The following is a 10,362-nucleotide window of genomic DNA, read 5'->3' as shown; positions in this document are numbered from 1 at the left end:
GTAATTTCTTAAAATAAGACACCAGTGAAGTTTGCGACATCTATTGACTCTTCCTCTCACGAACAATGTCTCTGTAGCATGCAATGCCATTTGATAACATCTGATCCATAATAAAACTTTCAAAACTGGAGTCACTCCTCTCAAACCCTGCTGCTGCTCTATTAAGTTTATGAAATATTACAAATCCTTTGTTGCCATTTCAACAATCTTCACAGCACCTTCACCAGGAGTAGATTCCATCCCAAGAAACCACTTTCTTTGTTCATCCATAAAAAGCAATTCTTCATCCATTCAAGTTTTATCATGAGATTGCAAGCAACTCAATTGCATCTTCAGGTTCCACTTCTAATTCCAATTCTCTTGCTATTTCCACTTCATCTGCGGTTATCTCCTCCAGTGAAGTCTTGAACCCCTCCAAGTCACTCATGAGGGTTAGATCAACTTCTTCCCAACTCCTGTTATTGCTGATATTTTGACCTCTTCCCGTGAATCACGGATTTTCTTAATGACATCTAGAATGGTGAATTCTTCCCAGAAGGTTTTTAATTTACTTTACCCCAGTCCATCAGAGTAATTACTATCTATGGCAGCTATAGTCTTATGAAATATATTGTTAAATCATGAGACTTGAAAATCAAAATCACTCCTTAATCTGTGGGCTGTAGAATGGATATTGTGTTAGCAGGCATGAAAACATTATTCTCATTATTCTCACCTTCATCAGAGCTCTTGGGTGACCAGGTGCATCATCAATGAGCAGTAATATTTTGGAAGGAATCTCTCCTCTGAGCAATAGGTCTCCACAGTGGGTTTCAAATATGTAGTAAATCATGAGGTAAACAGATGTGCTGTCATCCAGGCTTTGTTATTCCATTTATAGAGCACAGGCAGAGTAGATTGAGCATAATTCTGAAGGGCCCTAGGATTTTTCAGAACGGTAAGTGAGCACTGGGTTCAATTTAAAGTCCCCAGGTGCATTAGGCCCTAACAAGGGAGTCAGTCTGTCCTTTGAAGCTTTTAGGCCAGGAATTAATGTCTCCTCTCTAGCTATAAAAATCCTAGATGGCATCTTCTTCCAATAGAAGGCTGTTTTCGCTACAATTGAAAATCTGTTATTTGGTGTAGCCATTCACACAGTAAAGCATGCTTTAAATTTTTAGCAACTTAAATATGGTTGGGGTTAGAAGTTTGATAACAGCATCATGTAATATTTGCTTTTTTAAAAAAATCACGGAACAATTCTCTACCCTTTGAGTAGACCTTGGTTAAATTGCAAGTAATTTATTTGGAAAAATAAAAAACCAAAGGAACAAAAATAATTCTATATTTGTCTTTCGACATTTTCTTCCTCCTGATGATTTATCTTAGTTTTGTTTTGATGACTCACCACTTCTTTGAGTGTTGTGACCTTAAGGCAACTACTTTACTGTTTTTTGCTTTTCTGTTTTTAGAAAAATCCAGTCTCTTGGTTAAAGCACATTCACAGTGGATTATTTTCTCTTTTCCCCATCAGTTCTCAATACAAATGCAGTACATTTCATAAAATGACAGTACACACTGCTCTTTTCAACACTTTCAGAAATACATTTAGTAGTATGTTTGTGGATGACAAAATGATGTCAATGCATTTATCCGTCTGCCTTTCTACTAAACTGTCGATCAATGCAGGGCATTTGATGTATACCGTGTATTATAAGTGCTGTCCTCAACACTTCTGAAAATGGGTTATACCAAAAGCTTTAAGCATGAATTCATGACACTCTATTTAGAATTGGAAATCCACAAATTTCAGACTAGCTTATTCTATATTGATTCTCCTGTGGAAGAGATATAATGTTTAGAGACTACACTGGCCAGAATTTTCTCTCTTAAAAAACAAGCAAATGCATCAAATAGCAAAAATCATTTTTTGTTTCAGAGAAACCCTTACAAGTGTTCCTAAGAACAAATAAATAAGACTCATCGAATAGGACTTCTATTTCTACTTCTGTTTATGATGTGTGATATATACATGCATGTATATGTATATATACATACATATATACATATGTCTATAGGTATGTATGTATATACCACACACACACATACAAGTTTGAAGGTGCTGGATAACTGCTGAAGCACAGAACTTGAGGAGCCAGGTCCTACAGCCACCACATAAGCAGTCCAACCGTCCTGAGGCCAGCATGCTGTAAGAAGCCCAAACTAGACTACATGCAGAATCCATATGGAGGTACTCAAGACTACATGAAGAGAGAGGCCCCAAGATTACATGAAGAGCCAGTGCCCAGCTGTTGCAGCTTCCACTGTTCTTGCTTCACATCACCGACTGCAACTTCATGCAATACCCTGAGTTGAACCTTTTCAAATTTTTTACCCACAGAAACTGTGAGAGATAACAAAATGATGATTGTTGTTTCAAGCCACAAAAAGAAAAAAAAAAAAGGAGATGGAAAACATACTTCCTTCAGGGAATCTGCCAATTTCTGGAACACAGTGAGAGACCAAGGTTCTGGAAAATGGGTCTAGTCAGGGGGCAACTGAACAGAGGCAGAGAACCCACAGAGAACTTCTGAAAATATCAAGGTGCTGAAGAGACAAAACTCGGAGTTCAAGACTGCCATGCAGCCAATATTCAAAACTAACAGGTAGGTTTTACATTTTATCAGCTGCTGTTTTCACATAACATGCACAAAAATGGCTAAATGGAAAAAGACTGATCATAGCAAGTATTGGTGAGCATGTGGAGTGACTCAAACTCTCATATGTTTAAAGTGTTACAGACACTTGCACGTCTATTTGGCATTCAATACCTACTAGTGACAAACGTGTATATTCCACTCCTAGATATAAACTTGGATATACACTTAGGAGAAACAACTACATATGTTCACGAAAAGGCATGTACACTAGTACATAGCAGCACTCTCCTTAATAAAGTAAAAAAGGAAACAATTCAAAGGTTCATAACTGCAGAATGAATGAATAAATGATCTTACATTCATACAATGAAATGCTATGCAGTAATGAGAGTGAATGAACTCCTTCTACATGTAAGAGCACAGTTTAATCTTACAAACATTATGTTGATTGAAATAAAGCCAAACACAAAAGAATTCCTTCTTTATGATTTCATTTATATAAAGCTCAAAAATAGGCAAAACTAATCTATACTGTGAGAAGTTAGGATAATGATTACCTTGGAAAGCATAGTGACCGGAAGTGGTCATTAGTGGGGTTCTGGGATGCTGCCAATGTTCTATTTCTGGATCAGGTTGCTGGTTATATGGGTATTTTCTCTCGGTGAAAATATATTGAGCTGTACACTTATGATTTGTGCATATCTCTAATAAGCTATATGTCAATAATTATTCTTTTAAAAATAAGATCTTGCTCCTATACTTTCATTGGTTTTCATTCTGGGAACCCTCCAGGTTTTCAGTGAAGAGCTATGAACTATCCCATCCTGGCTCTGGCAGGCGGAGGAAAAGTCATCATTTTGAAATACATCTGGAGCATTCTCTATAACAAAGGCCTGCTCTCCAGGGAAAAAGACTCTACCAGCAATTTACCCTAGGTAGAAGGAAGGGTCTTCACCCAACTCCAGCTCCCTCTAGCCTTCCTGTCTCACCTAAGGGGGAAATGAGAAAGCAAAGAAACACTTATGAAAGTCAAAACCCAGGGACACAGGCCCACTAAATGACTGACTTTTTTTTTTTTTTTTTTGCGATACGCGGGCCTCTCACTGTTGGGGCCCCTCCCGTTGTGGAGCACAGGCTCCGGACGCGCAGGCTCAGCGGCCATGGCTCATGGGCCTAGCCGCTCCGCGGCATGTGGGATCTTCCCGGACCGGGGCACGAACCCGCGTCCCCTGCATCGGCAGGCAGACTCTCAACCACTCTGCCACCAGGGAAGCCCATGACTGACTTTTAATCATAAGATTATAGATCACTTTTCCACCCACACACCCTACTACCACGCCAACAGGACTCCAGTATAATAACAATAGATAACACTGAAAGAGTTGCAAGGTGCAGACTTTGTCTAAGGAGGAATTCTTAGGGAAGCTTCCAAAAACAGGGAGACAAAAACAAGTACACTCCAGGAATCTGAAGCCAGTGGCACCTACGGCTAGAGCAAACATTAAACACAGCCCAACTTCTAGCCAGATTAACATAGAACCTCACGCTAAGGGCCTGTTTATAATTCCTATTACCTCATGCCTGACCTTAAACAAACAAACAAAAAAAATCACAAGACAAGCTAAAAGGCAAGAAAAAGGAAGATTTCCAGGCTAGACCAATATATATTTTTAATATACAGTATAAACTCTCTCCTGAACAACTGAATTAATCTACTCGATTCAAGGTAATTTTTTCTTCATTGGGCAAAAGGCTTAGTTATCTGCTTGAGTTATAAATAGTATCAAACTTTTGGAGATTGTAATACTGAATTTAATTAACACATTTTCTGCTAACATGCTGAATAACATTCTTTACCTCAGATCTCTGTTCAAATGCCTCCTCATCAGTGAGTCCTTACATCACTTAAAATAGCAGCACTTCTTCGCACTCCTGATCCGCTCCCCGTTTATTTTTCTTCATAGCAGTAATCTTTCTCTGACACATTATAAATCTTATTCGATTGTTTATTATTTCCCTCCCCCCGCTATAACATAAGCTTCACGACGGCTGATTTGTTCATTACCTCTCCCCAAAGTTCCTATGGCAGTTAAGTGGTAAATATATGTTAAGTAAATGAATAAATATACACTCCATCAACATTTATGTATAGTGAAATAAAGATACCAGGTTATACGATGGTGGCTCACACTGATTGAATTCTTACCGTGTACTCAGAACTGTGCTTGGGACGGCCCACGTGCCGTCAGGCGCAGGGTCTGTGCGTCAGGCACGCGGTGGCTCCGGTGGCCAGGGGTGGGTGCAGGATGTCAGACCTGTACAAGGACATGCTTCTGAAGCACCAGTACTGCATCCTGATCCTGGGTCTGGACAATGCCGTGAGGACTACTGTCCTGGAGCGGTCAAAAACCCGGTTTCATAAGAACTCCAAGGGGAGGAGTCTGTCCAAAATCACCACCACCGTGGGTCTAAACATCGGCACTGTGGACGTTGGAAAGCCTCGCCTCCTGCTGTGCGGCTTAGCAGGGGGCAGGAAGAGCTGCAGTCTTTGTGGTACAAGGACCAAGCAGAGGGCCACGGCGTTCTCTGTGTCACGGGCTCCACGGAGGAGAGACTGAGTACAAGCGTTGGAGAAGATGGTCACGAGCGAGGCGCTGGGCGGCGTCCCCATCCTGGTGCTGGCCAGCAAGCAGGACGTTGAGACTTGCCTCGGGATCCGCGACATCCAAACTGCGTCCAGGGACTGCACCTCCAGGATCGGGAGGGCGCGACAGCCTGACCCAGGCCTGCTCGGCCCTCACAGGCAAGGGGCTGCGCGAGAGCGTCGGTGAAGTGCGTCGTGCGGAACGTGCGCCGGCCGCCGAGCGGCAGGGCGTCACGCAAGCGCAGCCGCGCCCTCTGGCGCCCACCGCTCATCCCCAGAGCCGCAGGAGCTCCTACCCGCCCCGCGCCACCCATCCTGGGGCCTGGGGTTGCTTTGCCTTTTGGTTTTTCCGTTTGCTTTGTTTAAAAAAAAAAAAAAAAAAAAAAAAAAGTGTGTTAAACAGCTATAGCTTTTACATCGATTACGTTATTTAAGCTTCACAACAACTCTCTGTGTAGGTACTATTATCTTATCCCTTTTGCAAATGAGAAAGCCAAAGAACAGAGAGCAAAATTATCCACCGTACCCCAGAGATAAATTGAATTTTTTTTTATCTTTTGGAATTTTGTCTAAATTACCAACCTTATACGTCACAAATTATAGGAACCCACTCAGCCTAAAGAAGGGCCAATATACACAACTCTGAGGGACTTATTTGAAGGTGTGTCAAACAATCCTGCCATCATCAGACCATCACCCACATCCAGAGAAGACCAGAAGTTTGGAAAGGTTTTCTTGGAAGTAAAAATTGTTGTCTTTTCAGATAGTCATTACTAGGTTGAAGAAAAGGGCTATGGCTTTTCCCATCTTCCTTTCTTCTTTCTACATCCCTCTTCTCCTCAAGAGCTGGGCTGCCCAAGAGAAGAATCCTGAGATGCTCATCTCACTCCCATATTTGCTAAGCGTCAGAAACTCATAGACCCTCCCAAGCTCACTGCACCAAGCTGGGGTGCAGTGAGAGAATTCTCAGTAGCTTAACCTGCGTCCTCTGGAGTTTGGGAGCATGCACAGACATAGAATCATGTATCTACCTCGTATCTGGATAACGCTGAAGTTCAGTGAAGCAGCCCCTTATTGCAGGGCCTGAAGGTAGGGAGCCATAAACAGTCACAACTCCCAACAGTTTGCCATGACAGAGCCAGGATGAATCTATGTTGAAGGTCCCCATTTATGAAGGTGGATGGCTGGCACAGTGGAAGCTCAAAAGTTAGAGACTGTGGAATAAACCCACCAGGTGTAGGGTCTGAGTTGGGCATGACAAGATGTCAGCCAGAGAGGACATGGTCGATATCATTAAACCATGCAGTGCAGAAATCCACACAACTCCGTCAAAGAATGAAATGCAGCACAAGCTGGCATTTGGATGTCTGTCCCAGAGCAGGCAACCTATCAACAGTAGCCAAGAGAAAATAAAACTGCAGGACCGGGCTTCCCTGGTGGCGCAGTGGTTGGGAGTCCGCCTGCCGATGCAGGGGGCGCGGGTTCGTGCCCTGGTCCGGGAAGATCCCACATGCCGCGGAGCGGCTGGGCCCGTGAGCCACGGCTGCTGGGCCTGCGCGTCCAGAGCCTGTGCTCCGCAACGGGAGGGGCCACGGCAGTGAGAGGCCCGCGTACCGCAAAAAAAAAAAAAAAAAAAAAAAAAAATTGCAGGACCAAAGAAGTAAAAAGTAAATTAAAAGCTTACACTTTGGTTCTAATCTCTCTTCTCCTTCACCGTGCTGCTTCAGATTTCTTTCATGTCAGGTAAGAGGGAGGAGGAATAAATGAATAGGCCCTCCACTAATTCAAGACCACAAGCCCCAGGCCAGCGTGAGTTAGGATAGGGAAGGGAGTTGCTTTTAAAAACTGGATTAAGATGTAAGTCATGTTGTAGTCTGATGTGGAACTTATAACACATGAGCTCCTTTTAATTGAAAGTTCTCAGGAAGCTATGACATCTGTCCGCCCTTCTTCATCAAGGGATGAAGACTAGATCAAACCAAACAGGTTGAAAGCAATAGTGAAGAAAAATTAAACTTTCCTGCTTGTACCCTACCAAGATTGGATTATTCTGTAAACATGTTACAATGATAGCACTCGTACTTTATCTAGCCTTAATATATCCAAAAATAAATAATTAAAAAGGAATATCACATAATCCTCATGATCTCTAAAAACACTGAAATATGGCAAAATCTGGACTAAGAATCGTTTCCTATTTTGGTACCAAGGGTCTAGATTTGTAGTGTCAGTCCTGGCATAAATGGGTTATTTTTGACACAGATTCCACAGTTAATCTCAGTGAACCAGTTTGCATCTGCCCCAACAGCAATATACGGAATCCTAAATAAAGATCAACACAACACAATAGAGAAGACACAGTGTATCTAATCTGCTAAAATACCATAAGATTATCAGGATTATGTATGAAGGGATAGCAAAACACCTACTTAGACAACAAAATAATAACCACAATCATTGATTGAGTGATGTCAGTCACCATACAAAGTACTTTTCTTAGCTCATTTAATCCTATCAACCCATGAGGTAGGTTCATTACCTTTCCCATATATTTAAATATGAGGAAACTGAGGCGTAGGGAAATTTAAAAACTTGTTTGTCATCCAGCTATTAGGTGGCAGATAGGACTTGAAACCAAACATTTAGGATGCAGTCTATGCCTCCTCTAATTTTTATGTAAAAGAGATGTCTCAAGTGGCAAAATGGAACTACTTAAAATTCTTTAAAAGTGGTTATGAAATTATAAGAGAGTTCCCCTGTGTTTCCTTAAGAACCAGAACTCCTAATGTCAGAGGTATCAGTTTTGAAAAATTTCCTCTGCCCAAAGTTGATTAGAGCACTATTATAAAATCCTCAGTGCTTGTCTTTTCTGGGTCTTCAAACCCGGTATAGTGGGCAGGGATTTCTTTAAAGTCAAATTTAGCTGGAGGGGAAATATAAATCATTAAAGGTGGACTGGCCCCAAAGGCTTAGGGCTTCTGTTCTTTTATCTTTCCACTTCTTGTAATACAAATATTACAAGATTACATATTTCTGCATGTTTTCCTTTTTTAAAAGCCTAAATATATATTGATTTCATATTTTGATTATTACTTTAGTAACTTTAGTAACTATTTTCACACTTTTGATTATTACTTCAGTTGAAATAAATGTTAAGGGCTCAAAACTAATGCATTCATTCTCTTAGCTACTAGGAGTGTTGCTGCCAATGGCTCTCAGCTGCGTTCATCTCTAGAATTATCCTTGGTTGAAAGAAATAGCCTTAGTCAATATTAAAACACTTCCTTGAGGGCTGCTTGAATTTAATGAGTAGTCAAAGTTGTGGTACAAAGTTCTTGGTCCTCCTGACTCAACTGAGACAATTCTGAAGGGCTATCCCAGTTCCAGAAACCTCCATAGGATCAGGTGAAGCCTCTGTTACAAATAATCACAGTTCAGTTTCATCCTCTGCCCTATTTTGCCTTCCTCATCCCTCATTTGTGTTGTTCCCCAGTAAAAGCACTCCCCAATAAACCTGCATGCAGATGCTAGAGTCTTAGAATCTATTTACTGTGGAATTTAACCTGAGAGATTTGGTACTAGGAGTATACCTAGGAAGCAAACTCAGAAATGTGATTTTGGATCCAGATCCACTGCTGGCTATGTGGCAATAAGGACCCTATCATTTGCAGTGCAATTCTTAGAATATTTACCAGTGGTGAACTGGAATGAGATACTGGTGAAATAGTGCAGACTGCCATGTCACCCATTACCGTTGCACCAACACTCTTCTCTCATCAGGTAGCAATAGCTAAGTGAGAAGTGACCATGTAAAATTGGAGGAGAAAAGGCCAAGCTAAAGTCATAAATTGGTTGACTCAGCATATGGGTATAGGCTGAAAATAGACAGCTATTTCATTACAGCCCCACTTAGTGGTGGCCCTGAAAGACAGTGGCTAGAGAAAATTATAGCACTCAGTAAAGCTTTGGGCAGTGCTCCTGGTCATTGACTTTGTATGGAAAGAGAAATGGTCATGTATGAATATACACTGATTCATGGACAGTGATGAATGGCTTGGCTATTTGTTCGGGGCCCTGATATGAGAAAAATTGGAAGACTGCAGGTAAAGATATTTGGGAAAGATGTATTGGCTCTATTTATCAAGGGGGATACGGAGTATGAAGATCCTTGTATTGTATATTAATACCAGAGAATATCCACCACAACCAAGTGGACAGAATTCAACAGCTAATTGATGCTTACACAGCCTATGTCCTTAGCCACTGGCAAATGTCCAATCTGACAGCAACTGAGACCAATACTGAGCCTCCAATGTGGTACAATCCCTTGAGGAGATGAACCAGTCATCTGGTGGCAAGTTGAGTACATTGGATTCCTTCTACACTGCAAAAACCAGTGATTTATATTGACTGGAACCGACAATTATTCTGAGTACGGGTTACCTTTATTGCTTTCAGGGCCTCAACCAGTATCACTATACAAAGAATTACAGAGTTTTGATTTACCAACATGGGATCCCTCAAAACAACAAACAAAACCAGAGGAAACATTTTAAAGAAAAAGTGGTCCAGTCATGAACACATGGTCATGGGTTCCATTGGTCCTGTTACATTCTGTGTTACCCGGAAACTACCAGCTTGGTGGGGTGATGGAATGTGCAGATGAGACACCAGCTTGGATAATGGGGCACCATCCTTCATGATATGACACATCCCCCAAATCAACATACATATATTGTGCTGGGTCCCCAATATATAAACACCTGGACACAGGAACCAAGGGGTGCAGGTAAGAGTGTCTCTAATGATAATCAATCGCAGGGACCTACTTGGAGTTTTGCTTCCTATAGCTTTAACTCTAGACTCCATGGCTCTAGATATTCTGGTTTCCAGACAGAGAACCCCTTACTGTGTCCGCCAGAGGACACAGTAAGAGTCCCACCAAACTTTAAGTCAAAATTGACCCCTGGACACTTCAAACTTCTTGTACCCAGAGTTCAGCAGGCAAGCAATGGTGGCACCATCAATGGCAGGTATAATTGATCCTGATATTCATAGGGAGGCAAGGCTGCTGGTTCA

The 10,362-nt window shown here is 41.7% G+C and overlaps 1 pseudogene; it reads left to right on the top strand.

Annotated features, from left to right (window-relative positions):
• The first annotated feature begins 1,676 nt into the window (after positions 1-1,676).
• LOC132530456 (ADP-ribosylation factor-related protein 1-like) lies at positions 1,677-5,649 on the top strand (annotated as a pseudogene).
• The last annotated feature ends 4,713 nt before the right edge of the window (positions 5,650-10,362 follow it).

The sequence above is a fragment of the Lagenorhynchus albirostris genome, chromosome 12, assembly GCF_949774975.1.
Source record: "Lagenorhynchus albirostris chromosome 12, mLagAlb1.1, whole genome shotgun sequence".
In the NCBI taxonomy this organism is placed as follows: domain Eukaryota; kingdom Metazoa; phylum Chordata; class Mammalia; order Artiodactyla; family Delphinidae; genus Lagenorhynchus; species Lagenorhynchus albirostris.
Note: the sequence above shows the minus strand (reverse complement) of the source record. Positions and strands in the feature narration are given on the sequence as shown.